Consider the following 26,801-nt stretch of genomic DNA (forward strand, 5'->3'; position numbering starts at 1 on the left):
CATCTTTCTGGTCTGAGCTTTCATTTCAGTTCAGAATAGTACATGCTCGCAGCCTGTTGAATCCTGTTTTCATTGATGAAAATACATCCTTAGAAGAGTTACAGTGAGTGGGACAGAGGGAATGGGACTCCCTCAACACTGTGAGCGTGTGCAGCTCCCTCAACATCTTGCTCGCTCCTCTCCATAGTGCACTCACTTTATCTTCCACACACTTTCTCCCTACCCTTCACCCTCCTCTCAATTCTCAGCACACCTTCCTCTCTGCTTCTCTCCTCCGTTTATCTCTCACTCTCCCCTCTTATCCTAATACATCCTCTCCCACTTCCTCACTTGCCTCTCCTACTCCGCTCACCCCAACTTCCGCTCACTCTCACCTCTCTTCTCCCCTTTCTGTCTACAAACCACACCCCCACCCCGACACTGAATCTCAGCCCGTGCTCACTCCAGGATAGCAACCCGTCCCTTTCAATGTGCGACAGGGACATCGACAAGATAAGTAGCCTTGGTGACATCGGAACATACTGGCGTTTGGAGTTGGATGAAGCAGAGGAGGGAGAGAAAGTGACAGAGAGATAGAGGAAGAGGGAGAAAGAGAGAAGGGGAAGTGGGAGAGGGAGAGATAGAGAAAGAGGGGGAGGGAGGGATGGAGGGAGGAGAGAACAGGCTGAGTGGTGGTTGTGAAAAAGAGGGAGAGAGAATCGGGAGACTGTAGGAGTGTTAGTGAGACAGACAGAGGAGAGCTGGAAGTGTTGGAGGCAAGAAACAGAGGGGAGAGAGACGGTGGCAACAACCAGTGAGGGGAGAGAATGGCGGGAAGAGTGAGATGGATGTGGGTAAGAAATAAACGGGGAGCGAGCGAGGGGGCAGAGAGAGGCACGGGAGAGAATGACGGGGAGAGATTGGAGGGAATATGGGAGGGAAGAGAGATGGAGAGTTAAACTGGGATAGAAACCAGGGATTGAGCCGGGGGAGATATACGAGGGAACAGGACGGGCCCTTTGATATCTCTGTTGATCAGTGAGAGAGAAACTGACAGGGATCGAAAAGGGCCACTCATTTTAAATGGAGACATATGGAAATTTCTAAAATTCTAAATCTTCCATGTAAATTCCTTTAGGATCAGTGAAGTGTCTATCTAGCTGAGTGTAGGCAGCTGACTGGGTACATTTGAGGTGGAGATAGAGGGGGATGGGCACAGAAGCAGAGATCAGTCATGGCCATGTTGAATAAACATAATATCATAAGATTTCCTCCTCATCTTTCTTATGAATTGATTTCCCTGTAGTCTGAGGGTGTACCCCTGGTCCTGGGCTACGCATTATGGGAAACATCCTCTCTATCTTGGCTTTATTCAGGAAACCCGCCCATAATTCTAAACTCCAGCGGGAACAGCACAGAGACATCAAATACCATGAGCTGGAGTCTTGTTAAGCAGCTTCAGCTGCAGCACCTTGTTCAGAATCATCTGAAAATCCAAACAAACAACACCCACCACCTTTCTTATTTCACCAAAGAATTCCGAGAGGTCTGTCTGGGAAGATTTCTCCTGAGGAAAACCATGCCGTTTTGGCCGTACACGGGAGGATTGAAAAGGACTGTCATGGAACAGGATCACTGGCAGGGTCCAGCTGGCCAGAGTTGACTCTCTACTGTACACTAAGTGTGTTATAAATTCACTTCAGTACCAGAGACAGAGTTTAAAATAAACTGATTTATTTGTCTCAGATCCAGAATATTAAACTCCAATTCCATTAAAGGTGAATGTGCAGCAGAAGAAACTCCTCCCATGCCCAGTTACCAGGGTGCAGAACTGGGTGTGGTGAGCAGCAGCAATAATTGCAGAGTTCAGCACCGACAGTCACTCTTGAAATTGCATTCAGCAACGGTGATGGACAAATATCCAGCATGCAGCTCATTGAATCTTTCTCCCCAGTGTGAACCCGATAGTGTGTCACATGTGTAACATGCTGCAAGGTTTCACTGCTCATGTAATGGCCTCTCTGCAATGTTTCACTGCTGAGGTAATGGTTTCTCTTTAGCAGCAATGTTTAGGTTAAGCCTGGAGATAACAGGGTTTTGGAGTGCGGGGCTATCCAACGAGAGAAACGTTCTTTCTTGTGAGTCTCGAAGAGAGAATTTGTGGTCTTTCACTCGGGAGAGATGAGAAGACACGAATGGATAGAGCGGGCCATTCTTCTTTGTTTACTTACCTAATCCTGTAGTCAAAGTAAGAATTATAAAGCTCAATCGTTTAATCGCATATTGTGTACTGTTTGTAATTTCAGGGAACTGATTTGTAACAGGGGACTCATCACACAGCATCCACCCAAACGAGATTTCTCTAGTTTGGCCGGGCTGGGGGCTATCACCCCCTACATTAAGCTGCCAGCCGAAGCGAGAGTTACATAAGCCTCGATGACTAAGTGAATCGCTTCCCACAATCACAGCAGGTGAACGGCCTCTCCAGTTTGAAGTCAATGATGCACAGTTGGTTGATTTGGCTGAGAGAAACTCTTCCCAATGTCTGAGCAGGTGATCGGCCTCTACCCAGTGTGAACTCGCTGGTGTCTCTGTAGTTGAGATGACCAAGTGAATCCCTTCCCGCAGTCCGCGCAGGTGAACGGCTGCTCCCTGGTGTGAACTCGCTGATGTACCTTCAGTTGAGATGACTGAGTGAATCCCTTCCCACATTCTGAGCAGGTGAACGGCCTCTCCCCAGTGTGAACTCTCTGATGTACCTTCAGTTGGGATGCGCAAGTGAAACCCTTCCCACAGTCCGAGCAGGTGAACGGCCTCTCCCCAGTGTGAACTCGCTGATGTACCTTCAGTATAGATGACCTAGTGAATCCCTTCCCACAGTCTAAGCAGGTGAATGGCCTCGCGCCAGTGTGAAATCGCTGATGTACCCTCAGTTGGGATGAGCAAGGGAATCCCTTCCCACAGTCTGAGCAGGTGAACGGCCTCTCCCCAGTGTGAACTCGCTGATGTACCTTCAGTTGGGATGAGCAAGTGAATCCCTTCCCACAGTCTGAGCAGGTGAATGGCCTCTCGCCAGTGTGAACTCGGTGATGTACCCTCAGTTGGGATGAGCAAGTGAATCCCTTCCCACAGTCTGAGCAGGTGAACGGCCGCTCCCTTGTGTGAACTCGTTGGTGAGCCATCAGGTAAGACGACCGAATGAATCCCTTCCCACTGTCTGAGCAGGTGAATGGCCTCTCGCCAGTATGAACTTGCTGATGTGTCTTCAGGTTAGATGAGCAAATGAATCCCTTCCCACAGTCCGAGCAGGTGAAGGGCCGCTCCCCGGTGTGAACTCGCTGGTGTTTCATTAGGGAGGATGCCTGAGTGAATCCTGTCCCACAGTATGAGCAGGTGAATGGCCTCTCTCCAGTGTGAACTCTCTGATGTACCTTCAGTTGAGATGACCGAGTGAATCCCTTCCCACAGTCTGAGCAGGAGAACGGCCTCTCCCCCGTGTGAACTAGCTGGTGTACCATTAGGTCAGATGACCGAGTGAATCCCTTTCCACAGTCTGAGCAGGTGAACGGCCTCTCTCCAGTGTGAACTCACTGATGTACCTTCAGGTTAGATGAGGAAATGAATCCCCTCCCACAGTCTGAGCAGGTGAACGGCCTCTCCCCAGTGTGAACTCGCTGATGTATCATCAGTTGCAACGAGCAAGGGAATCCCTTCCCACAGTCTGAGCAGATGAACGGCCTCTCCCCAGTGTGAACTCGCTGGTGTACCTTCAGTTGAGATGACCGAGTGAATCCCTTCCCACAGTTTGAGCAGGTGAACAGCCTCTCCCCAGTGTGAACTCGCTGATGTACCATCAGTTGGGATGAGCAAGGGAATCCCTTCTCACAGTCCGAGCAGGTGAACGGCCTCTCCCCAGTGTGAACTCGCTGGTGTACCGTTAGGTCAGATGAGCAAGTGAATCCCCTCCCACAGTCTGAGCAGGTGAACGGCCGCTCACCAGTGTGAACTCGCTGATGTACCTTCAGTTGGGATGAGCAAGTGAATCCCTTCCCACAGTCTGAGCAGGTGAACGGCCTCTCCCCAGTGTGAACTCGCTGATGTATTTTCAGTTTAGATGAGCTAGTGAATCCCATCCCACAGTCTGAGCAGGTGAACGGCCGCTCACCAGTGTGAACTCGCTGATGTACCTTCAGTTGGGATGAGCAAGTGAATCCCTTCCCACAGTCTGAGCAGGTGAACGGCCTCTCCCCAGTGTGAACTCGCTGGTGTACCTTCAGATGGGATGACTGAGTGAATCCCTTCCCACAGTCCGAGCAGGTGAATGGCCTCTCCCCAGTGTGAACTCGCTGATGTACCTTCAGTTGGGATGACCGAGTGAATCCCTTCCCACAGTCCGAGCAGGTGAACGGCCTCTCCCCAGTGTGAACTAGCAGATGAGCCATTAGGTCAGATGGGCAAGTGAATCCCCTCCCACAGTCTGAGCAGATGAATGGCAACTCCCCGGTGTGAACTCACTGTTGAGCCATTATGTCAGATGACCGAGTGGATTTTTCCTCACAAATTCAGCAGATGACCAGCCTCTGCCCAGTGTGAACTGACTGGTGTTCCACAGGTGGGAAGACCGACTGGATCCCTTCTCACACACAGAACAGGTGAATGGCCTTGTCCCAGTGTGAACTTGCTGATGTACCTTCAGTTGAGATGACCAGGTGAATGGGTTCCCCCATGTAAAATGGCGGGCGTGCCAGTCGGTCAGATGATCGAGTGAATCCCTCCCCACAGTCTGAACAGGAAGGAAGATGAAGTGAATCCCTTGCTCCACTTCGTAAATATCTGGTCAGAGACAGCAAAACTGATGTGAACTGTTTGAGATTCCCGTAGACAAATTCCTCATCATTTTCAACCTGTAAAAAGATTTACAAAATCCATCAATGGATGTAGGACAACATTTCAGATGAGATTACTTGACTTGTCAAGGTGTGATATGGCTTCACAAGTTGGAGAGAGAAGTCATCTTCTAACTCGGCACAGTGCTGGTATCTGGAATGACCATCAAACTCTCTGATGCTCCTCCTGTCTCTATGAGAATGGGGCATTTCTGCCATCCCCAATCTGTAACCTGGCTCAGTTTGACTCTCTCCATTGGTATTATTCCCTGTTCCCACTGAGCTGCATCGGTGCCTGGCCCCACAGTAACTGAACCACTCTCACGCAAATAGCCAGTACTGCATTCCATGCACCCTACTCTCTGTGTAAAAAAACTAACACCTGACATCCCCTCGGTATCTATTTCCAAGCACCTGAAAACTATGCTCCTCGTGTTAGCCACTTTAGACCTGGGGGAAAAAGCCTCTGGCTATCCACACAATCAATATCCCTCATCATCTTTTCACCTAAAATATGCCCTAAACATAAACAAGGGAATCATATATTGCTTTGAGGTTTTGTTAGAAGTATACAAAATTAAGGTACAGATAGGGTAAATGTATGGAGCTTATTCCACTGTGGTTGGATGCGATGATAACCAGAGGATCATGGGTAAGTGGCAAAGGTGAAAATTTAATGAGAGCATGTGGAAAAGCTCCTCACTGAAATGGTTGTGAGAGTGTGGAATGAGACGTCAGCACGAGTGATGAATATGAGCTCAGTTTCACCATTTTAAAGAAGTTTGGATGGGAGCCTGGATGGTAGGGTTATGGAGGGCGATAGTCCCGGTGCAGGTAGTTGCATTAGACAGCTTAAATGTTTTTTCAGCATTGACTAGATTGGCCAAATAGCCTGTTTCCCTACTGAGCTTCTCCACGTTTCTGTGACAGAGAAGCTGGACAAACTTGTTTGGAAGGGGAAAGGTAGGGGTGACAACGGAGCAGCAATGGCTGGAGTTTCTGGGAGCAATTCGGGAGCTGAGTGATCGATACATCCCAAAGAAGTGGAAGCATTGGAAAGGCAGGAGGACACAACTGTGACTAAAATGAGAAGCCAAAGCCAACATAAAAGCCCAAGAGAGGGCAAACAAGGAGCAAAAACTATTGGGAAGCTTTTGGAAACCAACAGAAGATGAGTAAAAAAAAGTAAAGAAAAAGATTCCAGTGCATGGAATCATGATATTGTAGTCATTAATGCGTCCTGGTGGCACCCAACAGTCTGAGGCATTTAGAGGAACAACATATCCAGGGCCTCAATATCTCTTAAAAACCCAGGTTCCCTGCACCAGTTACCTTTCAACCTTTATTTTGTCAGGCATGTACAAACTCCACACCCTCAAATTTTCATTTCTGAAGGCCTCCCACTTACAAAGTACTCCTTTGCCAGAAAACAGCCTGTCCCAAACCACACTTGTCAGATCCTTTCTGATAACATCAAAATTGACCTTTCTCCAATTTAGAATCTCAACCCGTGATCCAGATCTCTCTTTTTGCATATTTACTTTGAATCTCATGGCATTATGATCCCTAATTGCTATCACCAGCCCTGGATCATTTCCTAACAGCTTATTGCACACTTCTACGTCGGGAATCCTACGTACTGATTAAGGGCACATTTGACAAACTCTATCCCATCTAGTCCTTTTATAGTATGAGAGACACAGACAATATCTGGAAAGTTAAAAGCACTTGCTGAATCAACCTTTGTTTTTTGTCATGGTCTGCGATCTCTCTGGAAATTTGTTCCTCTAAATCCCTCAGACTGTTGGGTGCAACCAAGTCCCAATAATGGCTACAATATCATAATTCCCTGTCCTCAGCTTATCTGGCTTTCCTACGATGCTTCCTGCATTGTGATAAATGCAGCTCAGCACATTCATACCATGCATGATCATTTGATTGCTGACTCTTATCTGAGGTCTGAGCAACATCTGACTGGTGTCAAGAAAACAACCTTTCCCTGATTGTCACAAAAACAAAGGAGCTGATTGTGGATTACAGGAGGAATGGAGAAAGGCTAGCCCCTATTGACATCAATGGATCTGGGGTCGAGAGGGTGAACAGCTTTAAGATCCTCAGCACAAACATCAACAAGGATCTCACATGGTCTGTACATACCGGCTGTATTGTGAAAAGAGCACAGGAGCCCCTTTTAAACCTCAGATGGTTGAAGAAGTTTGTTATGGGCCCCAAATCCTAAGAGCATTCTAGAGGGAGACAATTGAGAGCATCCTGACTGGCTGCATCACTGCCTGGTATGTGAACTGTACTTCCCTCAATCTCAGGAACATGCAGAGAGTGGTGCAGACAGCCCTGCACATCTGTAGATGTGAACTTCCCATGATTAAGGGCATTTACAGAGACAGGTGTTTAAAAGGGGCACAAAGGATATTGGGGACCCAATTCACCACAACCACAAACTGTTCCTGCTGCTACCATCCAGGAAACAGTACCACAGCAAAAGGATTAATAGGCTTCGGGATGGCATCTTCTCCCAGGCCTTCAGACTGATTAATTCATGCTGATAGAATTGCATTTTTGCTTTATTGACTGTCCTATGTACAAACTATTTATTAGAAATTACTATAACTTACACATTGCACATTTAGACGGAGATGTAACGTAAAGATTTCTACTCGTCATGTATATGAAGGACTCCGAGCTGATCCAGAATTCATCCATTTCAAGATCCAACTCCTTGAAGTGCAGGGTTACAAGCTGCAGCTGGATGCACATCTTGTCGTTGAGGGCATCCGGGACACTGGAGGTCTCTCCACCTTCCCACCAATGTCCCCTCTATTTTGTAATGACCAGTGGGCACATAAATCATGTACTGTACATTTTTTTCCAAGTGACAACATGTGCAGAGTGAACTTTATATAGAGGTATTCATTTTAACAGCTAGCAAATCACTGTCGATAACAACTTTGATCTCCTTTGGGTTTGATCAAGTTCATCTGCTCTCTCACACAAACTATATAGCAGGCCTGTAATGGGTAATGAAGGATTTTCTCACCAAAGCTCTTGCATATTGTCCATAAGTGGTTTGTTTGCTAAATTACGCTTTAAAAAGTCAGAGTTCCAAATATCACTCCACTTCTTCCCACTTCTAAATTCTCCAGCAACTTTTGCATCACCACAATACACACAGGGAACACCAGTTTCTATAATGGACATAAATATTTCCCATGAACCCTCCTGAGGAATTAAGGATATATTAAAAAAAAACATTTTGAACCTATGTAATCTCTGGCTAAAAGAATATTTGGGACTGAATAGGAATTTTTGAACTGAAGTAAACTCTGTGTTCAGCGGTTTGCTAAGACAGGCTCATTACCAGTTCTCTGCGGCTTGCAGAGAGACTCACTGAGAGCTGATAACATTATGCATTGCACCCTCATTAGCTGATAACATTATACATTGTACCCTCATTTGAGTGAAGGGAGGAGGACTCGCTGATAAGACAGGAATGAACATGTCTGTAATTAAGTCAGAGCCTTGCAAAGGGAATAATTGATAAGGACTGGACAGTACATCCATCTGTAATTAGAACCTTCATTTAGCAAACTCTCTTATCTACGTAATTTAGTTTTGCACCAACAGATTTGGTGGGCATACCAGTTCTAATAACACCTTGCAATAGTAATGTCTGGGGCTTACTTTGTATAAATGTCTGGGTTCATGTACAAATACACGGCTGTAACCTGACTAAGTGAGTCCACTTGTCAGATGGTGGCGGTGCTTACGTGCCTTCCCTTTGACAACTGGGTCTCAAACTCCTACAGGAGAATGCACAATAAACTGTGGTGACGATAAGAAGCTGGTCTCCCGTGTTTTATTCAGATTCAACTTTAACATTTGGCGTCACGAACAGGATCCCAATATAGGGAGTGCCAAGCAGACGGGCTGAGTAAGCGGCTGGACCACTCTGGGGACTGCGGAGACTGACCGGGCACCCAATAGCTATTTTACATTTTGTCGCTCTCCGTTAGTTCCTTTCGATGTACGGTCCCTCGTCCAAGGCTGATCGTATACCTTGACGGGTTCGGGAAAGAATCTGTTTGGGGACTCGTATAAGGTGGGCAAAATTTTACTGAGTGGGCAGGAGGTGGTTCCAGGTAAATTTCATTAAGTGGACAGGAGGCAGGAGGTGCCAGCCGGGTAAATATATCTGATTGTTAATTGAGCGGGAGGCTTTGTGCTGGGTATATTATTTGGTGCACATGGTTCAATTGCAGTCGATTGATACGAGTGGGCCAGGAGCAGCCCTACACAACGTGCAAGAGTTTTCCAGACAAGGAAAAAGATTTGCGCATGTTGAGTGCAGCGCTGAATAAGAAATTGGGGAACAAAATGTGGCCACTGGGGACGAACCAGGGATATTACCTCATGAGAACAAGCAGTAAATTTGATATGGGAAAAAAATTGTGGAAAGAAGTGGAAATTGTTGAAAAGGGATTGGAAGGAAAAGGCAGATGGAAAGTGGAACAGTACATTATTAGCAAGTTGGAGGAATAATGCATGTGACAAAGGGAGAGAGGTATGTACTGCAGGAAGAACACCAAAGGTTGGGAGACGCTAAAAGTGGAGCGTGAATGGGTGGTTAGATGCAGCAAGCAAGAGCAGGGAAAACAACGTAAGCAAACCAAGGCTGGCCTAGATAGGAGAGCAGGGCAGGAACATCAGTCTGAAGTTCGAACTGATAGGGAAACAAGGGATCCCAAACCCATGTCTGGCATACTGACCCTGTTTGAGGACAGTGACCGTGATGAGCAGTGGGCACCCACCGTAGCACCCCCCACCCAACTTACCAGGAGCCAAGTGCACCCAGTGCTCCCAAACCCCAATCCTCCCAGTACTCAGATACAGTGCCCGCTCAGGTAAAACAGTGTCGGCAGGGAAGGGGAGGTCCGTAAACCCTGTGATTCATTAAGAGAATACCGAGACAGGAAGGGAAGGATCCAATAGAACCCCAGAGTTAATGGCTCCACAAAGACATTGGCTCAATGGAAGAAGCGAGAGAGTGGTAGTGGAGGATTGCTACTCTGAGTGGAGGCCTGTGACTAGTGGTGTGCCACAGGGATCAGTGCTGGGTCCATTGTTATTTGTCATCTATATCAATGATCTGGATGATAATGTGGCAAATTGGATCAGCAAATTTGCTGATGATACAAAGATTGGAGGTGTAGTGGACAGTGAGGAAGGTTTTCAAAGCTTGCAGAGGGATTTGGACCAGTCGGAGGAACAGACTGAAAAATGGCAGATGGAGTTTAATGCGGACAAGTGTGAGGTATTGCACCGGAATGTCAAACCAAGGTAGAACATACAAGGTAAATGGTCGGACACTGAGGAGTGCGGTAGAACAGAGGGCTCTGGGAGTACAGATACATCATTCCCTAAAAGTGGCGTCACAAGTAGATAGGGTTGTAAAGAGAGCTTTTGGTACATTAGCATTTATAAATCAAAGTACTGAGTATCAGAGTTGGAATGTAATGGTGAGGTTGTACAAGACATTGGTGAGATCGAATTTGGAGTACTGTGTGCAGGTTTGGTCACCTAATTACAGGAAGGATATTAATAAGGTTGAAAGAGTGCAGAGAACGTTTATAAGGATGTTACCGGGACTTGAGAAACTGAGTTACAGAGAAAGGTTGAATAGGTTAGGACTTTATTCCTTGGAGCGTAGAAGAATGAGGGGAGATTTGATAGGGGTGTATAAAATTATGATAGGTATAGACAGAGTGAATGCTATCAGGCTTTTTCCACTGAGGCAAGAAGACAAAAAAAAACTAGAGGTCATGGGTTAAGGGTGAAAGGGGAAAAGTTTAAAGGGAACATGGGGGGGCTTCTTCAGGCAGAGTGGTGGGAGTGTGGAATGAGCTGCCAGATGAAGTGGTGAAAGTGGACTCACTTTTGACATTTAAGAAAAACTTGGTCAGGTATATGGATGAGAGGGGTTTGGAGGGATATGGCCCAGGTGCAGGTCAGTGGGACTAGGCAGAAAAATGGTTCAGCACAGCCAAGAAGGGCCAAAAGGCCTGTTTCTGTGCTGTAATGTTCTATGGTTCTGAAGGCAATTGCCCACCCGAATGCTGCCCAGTCCACCAGCAGCAGGAGGAGGGACAGTCCTCAGTGATTCCTGTGTATGCACCCTGGAAGCCTCAAGAAATGATAATGATCATGAATCAGGTCCCAGGTAGAAGAGAAAAACCAGCACAGTTTGCTCAGTGTGTCCGCAGTACTATACAAATGTTTAATGCGACCCTGCAAGATGTATTCGGTCTCTGCTGCAAGATTCTCTCAGCTGATGAGGGGTGGAAATGGAAGGCAGAATTGAGATACCAAACCTATCAGGAGTTACAGGCAGGAAACCATAATGAGAATGAACAGACAGACCAGATTATTCAAGCCTTGGAAAGGGCTCTCCAGCAACCTGTAAACATCACTGAAGTTCTTGAATGCAAACCTAAGCCTGCGGAATCTGGACCAGACTATCGGGAGCAGTTTGTGGCCTGCTACGGCACTGGGAATCCACCCCCCCCCCCCACCCCCAGTTTAAAGCCTTACCGCTCCAATACTTACCAACTAAGTTATCCAACATGATTAAAACAAATAATATGGATTGGCCTGACAATGACCGAAATCGATGCGACAAGCTTTGACATATTATTGGGACCCGACTTTCGAATCCCGATCAAACCCAAAGGGAACTAACATTAAAGGTGAATATGTTCAGCGGCAAAGAAAGACGCGAGCGGGCTATATCTGGGGATCCGAAATGGGAACAAAAACCTACCAAGGGACAGGGTGGGGACAACAACCTGTTTAGAAATTGACAATCAAGGATGCTTCCTACCGTGAGTACCACCCCTCAGGAAGAGCCCAATGTAATATTGCAAGTTGCTGGAATTCCTGTTCCGTTTATGATTGATATGGGGACAACCACAACCACTGTCGATCAGGAAATAGTATCGGAAAAGGGAAAACAGCTATCAGACGCGACAATCACTCTGTTTGGGTTTGAATGAACGGAATGTACGTATTCACATACCCAGCCACTGCAGGTGGAATTCCAGGGGACCCAGTGTGAGGTTTCATTTACAGTCACCACCAGTCGGGGGTGTAATCTAGCAGAGAGAGACTTGCTCTGTCCGTTGGAAGTCGAGATTCTCTGCGTGGACAAGGGTGTCACCCTGGGACTAGTGAACAACTGACATCTTCCCCAGTTACTGACATCCCCCAGTGGTGGGCACTTAATCTGGACTCCACTGCATTTGAACACCTTCTGCCAGCGGCCGACCCTCATGTGACTCTGTGCTATGACCCTCCGGGGTGGTCAACTGAGGAAAACCAGTATTATGTCCCCCTCGAGGGACAGAATTTCCCAGTAACGGTGATTGGAGAGGTTAAAGGAAAAGAGGGCAGTGCATTTCTGGCCAAAGTTCCAGATTTCCTTTGGCGACAGACAGGACTGGTTGTTCCCCATACTACCGTCAGGGTTTGCCCCGGGTTCAAACCAAAGACCCTAGGGTTCTTTGCCTACACCCTGATGAAACAAGCCTCTAGCAACGAGGGAGACTGGCAAAATTTGGTCGCGAGACAACTCCAATACTGGAAGGACTTTGAGTTGAAGATGGCACATCTGGTAAGACAACCTTTTAATATTGACCGAGATGTTGTACCCCATCTCTGGGCAATTTCAGGCCACGAGATCGGCCACACCAACTGCCCCAATCCGGATCACTGTGGAAGAAGGACAGACTCTCCCATCCATTCCGCAATACCCCCTCAAGTCCAACGCAACTCCATATAAGGATGGAGGCTGTTTTGTGGATCCAGCAGAGAAACAATATTCTGGTGATGCGATAGTAACGGACAGTGAAGTAATTGAGCAGGCCTCTTTTGAAGCAGCTGTCTCGTCCAGAAGGCTGAGCCGTTTGCTCTGACTTGTGCCTGTATCCTAGCAACAGATAAAAGTGCGAACAATTACACGGATTCCCGTTATGCATTTGGAGTTGTACATGACTACCGGGCTCTCTGGGAACATGGGGATTCCTGATTTGCTCTGGCCACCCCATGAGTAATGCCTCCTTTGTAAACAACTTACTCACCGCTCTACAGCTACCTCGAGTTTTGACTATTATTAAATGTGCAGCCCACACCCGCATGTCCAACCAGGTCACTAAACTCAATGCTTCAGCAGATTAGACAGCGAAAAGTGCTGCACAATCCTCGATAGTTGTAGTCTCCTCGGGTTCCCATCAAGCAATCCTCCATGACTCAAGCAGAACGAGTTTGCCAGACATGTGGGAGGTACGTACTTTTCAGGGGGACGCCTCTGAGGAGGAGTGCAAGCTGTAGTTCCAGGTGGGGTGCCAGAAAGACCCCGACCGAGGTTTCTGGATCACCCCAGCGGGACAGGTTTGTGTTCCTACACAGTTCTTACCAATCTTGGTCGATTATATACAGAATTGTACACACCTGGAAAAGGAGTGAATGGTTGGTAACCTGCCCACCGGGTACGACTCCCTTGACAGGTGGACCTTTTTCCTGTCTACAAGTTGATTTTATTGAATTGCCTAGAGTACATTGCTATAGATACTGCTTAATTATTATACATGTGTTTAGTAGATAGATTGAAGCTATTCCAACTACCAATAAGAATGCTATGACTGTTATGAAGTTATTATTATGGGAAATAATTCCAAGGTAAAGCCTGCTGGAGATGCTGAGCTCTGACAATGGCCCACACATTGTGGTGACAGTGAACAAAGAGGTATGTAACAAACTAGCTATCAGGCAACAATTCCACTGTGTACACCACTCACGGGCCGCTGGCTTAGTGGAAAGAGTCAATGGCACTCTGAAGAGTAAATTAGCCAAACTAACAGCAGAGACTGGACTCACTTGGTTGAAGGACCTACCGTTGGACCTATTCCACATGAGGGTTACCCCACAGGGGAAAACAGTGTTGTCACCAGCTGAAATCATTCATGGACGGCCCATGAGGACACCCTGGGGACAAAGACCTTGTGTACCATTGTTCCCACAAAGTCTACCAGCATAACTGGATATGCATCCCCTCAGGGAAGAGACCAACATTTTCCAAGCACTACATTCACAGGTTTGACAGGCTTACAAGGAATGGAACTAATCCACAGAGAGGAGTGACTAGCCCACCATAGAACCTGGGAATTTTGTCCTGATCAAGAACTGAGATTGAGGGAAAGTTGGACCTCGGTGGAGAGGACCATATCAGGTGTTAATGACCACTCCCACGGCTGTGAAACTGAAGGGGCAATCTCGGTGGATAGATCGATTAGGCGCCAAACGTGCTGAACATGTTACCCAATTTCCCTCGGGATCAATAAAGTACGTCTGTCTGTCTGTCTGAGTAGAAGAACTGTCTCGAACTAAAGGAAAATAGGTTGGTTGATAGTGGTGTTGGGGTTTATGTCTTTGAGAGGACTCACCCCAGCATCCGGGGCCCCCACGTTAACACCTTTCTGTCTCTCTGTCACACCGATACCAAACAGGTATCCTGTTTAGAGTCCTGCTGGGTTTGTGCTGAAATTCTGCAGCATAGTAAAACTATGATTCCAATGTCAGTAATCCCGCTCAACCAGAGTGAGGAACTCTCAGCCTGGGCTTTCTCAGCCTGGGTAAGAGAGATGAGGAACTGGGGTCCAGTCAGAGATGACTGTGGCTGTCAGTGTTTTGAGGGATGGTATATCAGGCTCCCACCAAACACAACTTCCTATACTGGGAAACATGCATCCTGGCCATACTTGCAGGTGCCCAGCAGCGGAGAGGAACAACTGAGACTGAGCGATTTTGAATGATCACTTTTCTCTCCTATGGAGTAGCCAGGAATCCACCAAAGATAATCAATTTGGCTACAGCACTTGAGGAGCTGGCCACAATACTGCAGGGGCCCTGACAGAAACACAGGCCCAAGTAACAGAAATATCCACTGAAATGATTGCAATCCGGCAAACAGTCCTACAGAATCGTATGGCTTTAGATTTTATCCTCGCTGTGAAAGGGGGAAACCTGTGTTATTATTGACACAGAATGCTGCACCTATATCCCTGATGAGTCTAACATTACATCCCTCTCCGAGCACACTGCCAAGGAGATTGACAGCATCAAGAGAGTAGGGCAGGATTTACATTGGTTCACCGAAGGGACGAAATGGTGGTCTTTAAAGGCCTGCTCGGTAATATGTGGGGCATGGTATTGCATTATGGCCTAATAGTTGGACATATCATTGTTATAATTACTGTTGTATGCTGTTTTTACCCACTGATATGCCGTAATGTTATCCATGATCAAAAGGAGGAAATGATAAAGTATGAAAAAGGGTTAACACTTTGTTAAACAATAGCAGCCGATTTTTCTGAAAGAAACTGCTGATGATCAACAGATCTGCTAAGCCATCTGAGCCATATCTCTTCTTGAGGTAAGCTAGCTAGGCTTTCTGGATGTTTATCTCCTTGTGCACTCGTGGGTAGAGATAGAACAGCTTCAGTCTGTTCTGTGTGTGGAAGCCATTATGACTATTTTGTCATTTGTCTTAAGGGGCTGTAATATAGTAAATAACTTTGGCACCAGCCTGCCTTGTGTGGTAGGTATCTGGACAGATATATCTGTGGTGTAAGGGGAATTGTTAGTCAGTTAGTGGATTGAGCGGTAACAGTCATAGACTGTTCCTGTTTGAGCGACTAACTGAGTAAGGCCTGGGTGCTTGGAGTAAAGAGTTTGTATTTATACGGTCTCTGAGTGACTTTATCCGGATTCGACTTCCACAGAATGGGAGTGGTTTTAAAGGACTGGGCTGCTGGAAGCACATTACCAGACCTGGAGTGATTGTAACTGGGTCTGACAGAGGCATAACTGGTTCCTCTGGGCACATTCAGTCTCACTTCCAACTATTTCCTACCTTCCCTTGTACAGGTATGTAATGTCTAAAGGACCAGTGTTTGAGTAAATGAGACTCACCAAACTTTCTCCTGAATGAATCACTGGAATCTCTGAGTTAGATGGGTTCTCTCCAGTTGATGCTCTCAATCCTCGGGCTGGTTCACTTGTTGATGTTCCACTGTCTTCAGTCGTGGTTTGCTTCCATTTGGGGTTTTTCTTCCAATAAATCTCTCACCGCAGGTCCAACTTTAACATGAAAGATAATGAAGCACATTAACAATAAAAAGGAGAACCAAACATTTCTGCTAAATGTTACCAAGAACAAAACTCACTGAAACTCAAACATTGAAGGCAGATATAATGATCTCAGTGAACAATCTTTTATTGCCCCTCACACGTCACAAAACGATATGGGATAAGAAGGAGCCATCATTCAGTCATGGTAAGACATAAGACACCGGAACTGAATTAGGTGATTCGATCCATCTGGTCTGCCCCACCACTCAACCATGGCTGATTTTTATTCCAACACCATATTCCTGCCTTCCTCCTGTAACCCCGAAGCTACTTAGCAATCATGAGTATATTAATCTCTGTCATAAATATACCCAAATGGCAGCCTCAACCAACCTGTGACAGCAAATTCCACAGATCAGACATAATTTGCCCAAAAATTTTTCTCATCTCAGTTTTAAAGGGAAGCATCTTTATTCTGAGACAGTGCTGTCAAATCACAGATTCTCCGTCTAATGGAAACATCCTTTCCATGTCCACGGTATCCAGGCTTTTCAACATTCGGTAGGTTTACTTAACCATACATCCCCCCCACCACCCCCACCGTCCTTCTGAACTCCATTGAGTACAGGTCCAGAACCATCAAATGCTCCTCAGACATAAAGCCAATCATTCCTGAGATTATTCTTGTAAATCTTGTTAGCAACAACTGTACTGAACACAAACTGGTACCAGGATAATTTACAGAGAAAAGTTGTGCTTTCTTTACTGCTCTACTATCACAGAATGAGCCATTTCCATTTCCAGGTTAAAACAGGTCCATTTCAGGAAATATAAACCATTCTGGGGTGAATGTAATAAAAAGAAACTGGAATTACCAGAAACACTCAGCAGGTAAGGAATAGCTGTGGGGAGAGGAACAAACTTTACAATTCAGGTTAATAACATTTTGTCAGAATGACTTCTGATGATAGATGTAATAAAATTCTTAAACGGGTTAATAAACCATCTTTCTGTGCTCGTCATTCTCTTCTACAATTTAAACTGGTTCATAGAGCTTACATTTCTAAACAGAAGCTCTCCAGTTTTTACCCGAATGTTTCTCCACTTTGTAATAAATGCAACTCTGCTGATGCCTCTTTAATTCATATGTTTTGGTTTTGCTCTACAATTGAAAAGTTTTGGTGGGAAGTATTTCATACCTTCTCTCAACTTTTTAGGGTCCAATTTGACCCAAATCCCCTTACTGCCTTGTTTGGTATTATTGCAAATGAAGATATAACTTTAAATACTCCTAACCTACAGGTTTTAGTTTTTACCTCTCTTTTAGCAAGAAGAGCAATCTTGCTTAAATGGAAGGAGTCTACCCCTCCTACACATCTTCAATGGCTATGTGATATTATGTCGTATTTAAATTTAGAAAAGATCCGCTGCTCAGTCTTAAATTCGAAACAATCTTTTTATGGTATTTGAGGACCTTTCCTAAATTACTTTTCCAATTTATAAAGTTTAACAGCGCACAGACTTTTATGTATATTTTTATCTTCTCTTCTTAAGTGAATATGTTTTTTTTTCTAATTATCCATTGTCATCCATCAGCTTTTTTCTTTGGTAGTTGGTAGAGGGTTGACTTTTTTAATATATAAAAAAAATATTTTATGATGTATGACCTATCTTTAAATTTTTGATTACAGAGTGGTATACCTTTATGTCTGATGCTATAACATTTTAATCAATTTTATTACAATATATGAATGTACACAAGTTATGTTGAGATGTATCTATGTGTTGCACTCTGTAAATCTTTTTTTTCTTCTGAATAAAAATATTGCAAAAAGAAAAGAATGACTTCAAACATTTTCAGTTTTTAGTGCAGATCTCCAGCAACTTGAGATTATGCTTGATTTCCGCCGGGTGACAGACAGGTGACAGTGGGGGGGGGGGGGGGGGGGAGTGATTTCCAAACACAGTTTCAACACCAAACTCAAGGGTCTATTTCTACTGTTGTAAACATGGTACAGCCCATTTACTCACAGCCTGTCCCTGTGAGGCTGGAATCGGAACTCATCCTCTCCTCAGATTAGCACTCATTGCTTCCAAAGGAACTCCAGAAACAAGCATCTGATCCCAGACCAGAAATACTTGCTCAACACCTCATAAGCCCAAGTTGCTCGATCCCCGGGTCCATTTTACCTGTATCAAGAACTGTGATATCCCAGGACCCAACCTCAATGAGTCACACAGGAAAAGGTTGGGCACCCCTGGTCAAAATTTCTGTTACTGTGAATAGTTAAGTGAGTAAAAGATGAACTGATCTCCAAAAGTCATAAAGTTAAAGATGAAACATTCTTTTCAACATTTTAAGCAAGATTAGTGTATTATTTTTGTTTTGTACAATTTTAGAGTGAAAAAAAATAAAGGAACACCATGCAAAAGTTTGGGCACCCCAAGAGATTTGAGCTCTCAGATAACTTTTACCAAGGTCCCAGACATTAATTAGCTTGTTAGGGCTATGGCTTATTAATAATCTTTGTTAGAAAAAGCCAGGTGATGCAAATTTCGAAACTTTATAAATACCCTGACTCCTCAAACCTTGTCACAACAATCATCAGCCATGGGCTCCTCTAAGCAGCTGCCCAGCACTCTGAAAATTAAAATAAATGATGGCCACAAAGCAGGACAAGGCTATAAGAAGATTGCAAAGCGTTTTCGGGTAGCCGTTTCCTCAGTTCGTAATGTAATTAAGAAATGGCAGTTAACGGGAAAGGTGGTGGTCAAGTTGAGGTCTGGAAGACCGAGAAACTTTTCCCAGGGAATTGCTCATAGGATTGCTAGAAAGGCAAATCAAAACCCCCGTTTGACTGCAAAAGACCTTCAGGAAAATTTAGCGGACTCCGAAGTGGTGGTGAACTGTTCTTCTGTGCAGCGACACCTGCACAAATATGACCTTCATGGAAGAGTCATCGGAAGAAAACCTTTCCTGCATCCTCACCACAAAATTCAGCATCAGAAGTTTGCAAAGGAACATCTAAACAAGCCTGATTCATTTTGGAAACAAGTCCTGTGGACTGAGGAAGTTAAAATAGAACTTTTTGGCCGCAAGGAGCAAAGGTATGTTTGGAGAAAAAAGGGTGCAGAATTTCACGAAAAGAACACATCTCCAACTGTTAAGAACAGGGATGGATCAATCATGCTTTGGGCTTGTGTTGCAGACAGTGGCACTGGAAACATTTCACTGGTAGAGGGAAGAATGAATTCAATTAAATACCGCAAATTCTGGAAATAAACATCACACCATTTGTAAAAAAAAAGCTAAAGATGAAAACAGAATGGTTTCAACAACAGGATAATGATCCTAAACACACCTCAAAATTCACAATGGACTACCTCAAGAGGCACAAGCTGAAGGTTTTGCTATGGCCCTCATATTCCCCTGACCTAAACATCATCGAAAATCTGTGGATAGACCTCAATGTCTGCAGTGAGATGCTGAAGATGTTCTATAGGTCAGTTGTGGAGAGCGCCCTCTTCTTTGTGGTGGCGTGTTGGGGAGGAAGCATTAAGAAGAAGGACGCCTCACGTCTTAATAAGCTGGTAAGGAGGGCGGGCTCTGTCATGGGCAAAGGACTGGAGAGTTTAACATCGGTAGCTGAGCGAAGGGCGCTGAGTAGGCTACGGTCAATTATGGAAAACCCTGAACATCCTCTACATAGCACCATCCAGAGACAGAGAAGCAGTTTCAGTGACAGGTTACTGTCGATGCAATGCTCCTCAGACAGGATGAAGAGGTCAATACTCCCCAATGCCATTAGGCTTTACAATTCAACTGCCAGGACTTAAGAACTTTTTTTAAAGCTATTATTAATGCTTTTTGAGTTAGTGATTTAGATGCATATCATATTATTACTGAGTTAAGTATTGTATGTAATGAGTTTTTTTTGCTATAACAAGTGTATGGGACATTGGAAAAAAATGTTGAATTTCCCCATGGGGATGAATAAAGTATCTATCTATCTATCTATCTATCTAAAAGAGCAGTGCATGCAAGACAGCCCAAGAATCTCACAGAACTAGAAGCCTTTTGCAAGGAAGAATGGGCAACAATCCCCAAACAAGAATTGAAAGGCTCTTAGCTGGCTACAGAAAGTGTTTACAAGTTGTGATACTTACCAAAGGGGTTGTTACTAAGTACTGACCATGCAGGGTGCCCAAACCTTTGCTTCGGGCCCTTTCCCCTTTTTTTATTATTTTGAAACTGTAAGAGATGGAAAAGAAAATGTAATCTAGCTTAAAAAAATAAAGAATGTGTCTTCTTTAACTTTCTGCCTTTTGGAAATCAGGTCATCTTTTACTCGCTTACCTATTCACAGCAACAGAAATTTTGACCAGAGGTGCTCAAACTTTTGCATGTCACTGTAAGTGATTTTCTTGCTAAATGATACTTTAAAAAGGCAGTTTTCCAAATATCACTCCCCACTTGCAAATTATCCAGCAACTTTTGCATCGCCACAATACACACAGGTAACACCAGTTTCTGTATTGTACATAAATATTTCCCCTGAACCCCCCCCCCCCTCCAGGTGGCTGACAGTGGTGAACTCGGTGATGGCAATGCCAAAGAATATGAAGGGAAGGGCAGTAGTCTGTCTCATTGGAGTCTGGCACATTTGTGATGTGAAAGCTATTTGTTGCCCAGGGCAAAGGTTTTTGGTATCAGTATATACCCAGACAGAATGGGTCAAAGCATGTCCTCACCGGTAGAAAACGCCAGAACAAGAGCAGGCAGAACAAGCAACACACACAAAATGCTGGAGGAACTCAGCAGGCCAGGCAGCATCGATAGAAAAGACTACTAAAGCTGAGTTCCTCCGGCATTTTGCGTGTGCTGTTTGGATTGCCGGCAGCTGCGGTTGGAAACAGAACAAAGGTGATTGTCTCAACTGCTGAGAAAAAGATTTTGTTCCCTTTCTACGAGTTCCTGATCCCTGCATTTAGTTTTCTGCAGCTCAGCTCTGTCTGTGAGATCTATTTGCTCCCATTCCCTGATTAGCCGGAAGCTCCCCGGGGCCCGTGTACTGATCGTGGGGCTGAGAGAGAGGAAAAAGACCTGGCCTGTGCCGAGTTTGTGGGTCACGGTGTTCGGTGTTCACAGCAATTGTCACTCAATTAAAACCCACCCAGCACCCGCTCTTACCTCCTACGGTCCTCCCGACATTTTGTGTACTACGCGCATGCGGAGTTATCCAAGACAGCGGCAAGCTTGACGCCTGCGCATTTGATCAGTGCTTCAAGCGACAGCGAAATTTTAAACGCAGGCCTTTATGGGTAATCACGGTGCCATTAAAAGTTTCTGCAAGCACCGGTTTCATGCTCATACCTCAGTTTGTTTTGTGTGTAGAAAAATCAACAGCTTTTTTTTTTAACTCAGAAAGCGGCTCCCATAAGCGATACACTCAATATCAACAGGCATTTCGTTTATTTAATGCCAAAGTACAATCCTCTTACAAATGCAGATATGAAACTCAAGAGATTCTGCAGTTGCTGGAAAACAGCGACGCACACAGACACAATGCTGAAGGAGCTCTGCAGTTCAGGCAGCAACTAAGCAGAGGAGTACACAGTCCAGACATGCTGAAGGGGTTCGGCCTAAATGTTGTCTATTTATTCCTCTCCACATTTGCTGCCTGATCTGCTGATTACCTGCAATGTTTTGTAGACATTAACCATTTTGTTTTTCAATTGACCAGTTTCCAAATGTTACTCATCTTTCATTCATAGCCACACCCTGCTGGTCTGGTTCCTCTTCCTCCTCCTCCTTGTAACCTCCAGACCCCATCTCTTTCCGGAGACCTAGAGCCCTGATTAGTGCTGGCAACTCTTTGGATCCTGACTTTGCTCCACCGAAGATTCACTCGCTAGTCTGCTGTCAGGCTTTAGAGGCACATTGCAACAACACAGCCGTCTGAGGCACAGTCCTTTGAAATTAGTGAAAATGACCCAAAATTTGAAAAAAGTAGGGAAGAGTTTAACCACCTTAGTCCAGAGCACTGGGGAAGGTCAAATACTCAGCGAGCTCATCGTGTTACTAAGCCTGGGGAAAATCATGTAGGAAATTCATGCAGGTGTACAAGACGATGAGAGGCATTGATCGTATGAATATTCAGAGGCTTTTTCCCCAGGGCTGCGATGGCTAACACGAGGGGGCATAGCTTAAGGTGCTTGGAAGTAGTTCAACGGAGATGTCAGAGGTATATTTTTATACACAGAGAGTGGTGGGTGTGTGGAATGCACTGCCAGCGACGGTGGTAGAGACGGGTACAATAGGGTCTTTTAAGAGAATCGTAGGTATATGGAGCTTAGGAAAATAGAGGACTATGTGGTAGGGTACTTCTAGGTAGTTACTAGAGTAGGTTACATGGTCGGAACAATGTATAATGAACGGTAATTTGCTGCAGATTTCTATGATTCTACGAAATTCACAGGAAATCTCTTCTCCCACCGAGTGGTGACAAATTGCAACAAAGAGAGTGAGAGGTAAACGGCAGAGATAAATTTTAAAATACTGATATGGAACAGAACCATGGGCAGGGACCAGATGGGCCGAGTGGCCTGTCTAGTGTATATTGTGAGTGTGGTAGAGACACAGGATTTAATACAGAACTGATTTATCTTTCACGGATCCACAGTATTAAACATCAGTCCAGTTTAAGGCTAACGTCAGCAGAACAGACTCCTCCAATGCTCAGTGACTAGGGTTCAGTCCTGGGTGCGATGAGCAGCTGAAAGAACTGCAGAATCTGACAATAACAGTCCCTCATGAACCTGCAGCTGCCTTCAGTCACCGTGATGGTTAAACATTTAACACGGAGCTGATTTGAACTTCCTCCCTGATGTGAAGTTGCTGGTGTTGCCGCAGCTGGGATGATCGAGTGAAACTCTTTGCTCACTCCGGACAGAAATGTGGCCTCCACTTATTGTAAACTCAGCGGAGCATCACAGGGTGGGTTAACTGAATGAGTCACTTCACACACACGGAGCAGGTGAACGGCCGCTTCCCAGTGCGAAGCTGCTGGTGTAACTGTGATGGCCGATTGAATCCCTTCCAAAATGAGAACCAGAGTATGAAGTCACACTGCTGTCAACATCATGGCAATGACAGATCACAGGCATGGACACGTGATCGGGCTCTCCTGGCAGCGAGTGGGGCGCTGTCTTCTCCAGCATCTCGGCCTCCATATTCAAGGATCGGTGGCATTCCAACGCTGGTGAACTGACAGATACAGCGGAGATATCGTTCTGTTGTGTTTGTGATTCCCACACACAGATCTTCAGACATTTCTACACTATTAAAAGTTTACAGACCACGTCAGTGGGCGAAGGACAACATTTCAACTCAGATAATTTTTGTCTCCATGGTGCCTTCAGAAAAAAGCACTGTCACAGCTCAAAACAATTTGGAGGAACAAGATTTCATCTTCTAACTGACTACAGTTCCGGCATCAGGGTCAATATCAAACTCTGCTTCCCTCTCTGTATCAAAATGGATCATTCCTCCCCTTCATCAGTCTGTGACTTGGCTCAGTTTGTCTATCTCCTTCACATTCTGAGCATACGCCACACACTCACTAAGATCACATTTTATATACACGGATGCGACTAGAGACTTTCTGATTATTATGTCCCTCCTGGCATCTGTCGGTGGTAAACTCAGAGTCAGCAATGCTATTGATCCTCAGGAGTAGGTGATTAGGCTTTTTCGTTGGAGATCGATAAACTGCAGGTAGTGTGCGGCTGGATGAGTGGTTCATTTTCAGACTGGAAGGAGGGAGCGTTTGAAGTACCCCAGAGTTCATTCCCTGACCACAGTTGTTCACAGTTTAATGTCCTGGCGGAGGCAGCGAGATGTGAGATGTCCCAGTCTGCTGGTGACGCAGAAAGAGTGGAGTTGGGGGAGGGGAGGCTATTCTCATGCAATTTCGTAGCTTTGCAATCAGTACATAGTGCACTGTGGGGCTGCAGTGGCGGGGTCCATTGCTGGGATCAGTGCACAGTCAAAGTGGGCTATGAGGATTTTGTGAATAAAGCGCCATTCCCCAATTTAGAATCTCCAGCCGCGGAGCAAGCCTATCGTTTGTACATTTATATTGTATTTATGGCATTGTGATAACCAGATACTATAGCCCTCCACAACCTCTCTATCCAGTCCTTTCAATATCCGACTTCATCCGTAAATTTGGCCACAGGGCCATCAATACTGTTATCCGATGCATTGACATATAACATAAAAAGAAACGTTGCTAACCAGACACCTGTGGACCTCTGGGGTAGTAATCTCATGATTGCTGCCTGTGCCCCTGCTAGCGATGAAAGAATATCATGATCAGGCGTATTAATGTGTGGCCTAGAGACTTGTGTAGGGGGCAGGGCTTCAGATTCCTGGATCACTGGGGCCTCTTCCGGAGGAGATACGACCAGTACGAAAAGGACAGGTTACACCTGAACCCAAAGGGGTCCAATATCCTCGCGGGCACAGATGAAAAGGAAAAGAGGAATTATGGGAGGAAGCTGGCAACTAATATCAAAGAAGATATTAAAAGCTTTTTTTAAGAATATAAAGGGTAAAATAGTGTCAAGTGTAGATATAGAACCAATACAAAATAATGCTGGAGATATTGTAATGAGAGATGCAGAGAGGGCAGTGGAACTGAATGAGTGGAAGGCGTCTGCAGTATATCGGACATTCAAGAGTGTCAAGGAAGTGAAGTTTGTGCAGTGAAAATTAGGACTGAGAAGGTGCTCAGGAAGCTCAATGATCTGAGGTTGGATAAATCTCATGGACCTTATGGAATGCATCCTTGTGTTCTGAAGGGAGTAGCCGGAGAGATTGCAGAGGCATTAACGATGATCTTTCAAGAATTGATAGATTTGTGGCATTGTACCAGATGACTGGAAAATTGGAAATGTTACCTTGCTATTTAAGAGGGGTGGGTGGCAACAGAAAGGAAACTATAGACGTGTTAGCCTGATATCAGTGGTTTGGGAAGTTGTTGGAATCGATTGTTAGGGATGAGATTACGGAGTACCTGAGACACATGACAAGATATGCCAAAGCCAGCATGGATTCCTGAAAGGAAAATCCTGCCTGAGAAACCCACTGCGAATCTTTGAGGAAAGTATCAGCAGGGTACACAACGGAGATGCAGTAGATATAGTGTACTTGGATCTTCAGAAGGCCTTTGTCAAGGATAATAGGCCATGGAATTACAGGGAAGTTACTAGCCTGGGTGGTGCATTGGCTGGTCAGCAGAAAGCAGATCTTCTAACCATCATCTTTGATGTCATAATGTGGCGGGTCAGTTATTATTACTTCCCCGGGACTTTCCTGGACATCACCCCCGTATGCAGTGCGATCTCCACACTGGGATTTGCAGCCACAGACTGTTCTGTCTGCTTCACCGTCACTTTTACGTTTGTTTGGTTTGTTGCCATCTCTTGCCAGAAGCTGAAAGCAAAGTATTGCACCGGGAAAACTGTGGCTGTGGCTCTGACAACAACCGGCGTTCTGCTCTGTTTTAAAACTGTGCCTGAATGCTTTAGATATTGTCCTCTGAAAGTGATTGACCATATACCCTGGGACTGTACTACAAAGCAGAGCTACTATACCGGTGCCGGCTGGGTGGAATATAAGTGGCTTACTACCGTTCAAACGCCATTCCTCCCGTTCATGTTAATACTACTGTTCAACGCTCTGACAGACAGACACACATTTTTGTGACTAGTCGCGTCCGTAAGGCGCTGCAGGGTCTGAGCAAGGCGGAGAACCGCAGTGACCCGGAGATGGAGAGCAGAAGGAAGTCTGTGATCTTACTTCTCACCATCTCCGGGAGCTTCATCATCCTGTGGTCGTTCAGTTTTGCTGAAATCCTTTATTACACAATTGCCAGATTGGATCCAAATAATTACAGCGATTCTGAATTAATATTTCAACAGGCCGGATACATACTGTTGATATTAAGTTGCTGCACAAACACGTTTATTTACGGGGTAACTCAGTCCAAGTTCAGAGAGCAGTTTATCAACGCAGCGAAATACCTGCTCACGTCAATTATTCAACTAATTAACAAACAACATATCTAAGCTCTTCCCGGAGGCGGTCGTAATGTTTTCCATCTTGACACTCCAGAACCTGCGGTCATCGGAAAACGTGGCAGCGGCGAGAGTAAAACTGGTTTCCAGCTCGAGAGAGAGACAGCACAGGAAGAGACCCTTCGTCACCCGCACCCCGTGACCTCCATTCCTATCAATCATTAAGCTCATCCTACCTTTTATTTTCAATTTTCCATATTCCCGCTTTCGTCACCGCCAGACGCCTTTCGGTCATGAGAAAGCGGGATAGGTTCTGGAGACATTCAAGACCAAATCAGCAAAAAACTGCAACTCATTTGTTACTTTAGACTTTTGGATAAGAATGAAGTGAAAGAAAAGGAAATTAACACAACTTACAGTAAAGCATGCACTTGTCCGTCACATTAGACAAAGATGTTACAGAGAAATGTTTAACACCACAGCACTCATTCTTAATTGCGCAAATTGTTACGGAAACCTCTGGTGCCTACTCTGATTCAAGGAAAATAATGACATCTCACTTCCTGATTTCTAACAAAAGTCCTTCCGATCAAATTCCATGTTGACTCGCCTCTGCATTGACTTGCCTGCTTATCAATACATTTTTTAAAAATC

At 45.2% G+C, this 26,801-nt stretch overlaps 1 long non-coding RNA gene and 1 pseudogene across 1 annotated transcript; both read right to left on the reverse strand.

Moving 5' to 3' along the window:
- Positions 1-1,769: 1,769 nt before the first annotated feature.
- Positions 1,770-4,310, reverse strand: LOC140721982 (uncharacterized; annotated as a pseudogene).
- On the reverse strand, positions 4,311-21,303 carry LOC140721976 (uncharacterized). Its single transcript, XR_012097516.1, has 4 exons — positions 21,256-21,303; positions 20,232-20,316; positions 15,906-16,073; positions 4,311-4,883 (listed from the first exon to the last, which is right to left on the reverse strand). It is a non-coding gene; the product is annotated as an uncharacterized lncRNA (long non-coding RNA).
- Positions 21,304-26,801: the final 5,498 nt, after the last annotated feature.

The sequence above is a fragment of the Hemitrygon akajei genome, unplaced genomic scaffold, assembly GCF_048418815.1.
Source record: "Hemitrygon akajei unplaced genomic scaffold, sHemAka1.3 Scf000066, whole genome shotgun sequence".
Lineage (NCBI taxonomy): Eukaryota > Metazoa > Chordata > Chondrichthyes > Myliobatiformes > Dasyatidae > Hemitrygon > Hemitrygon akajei.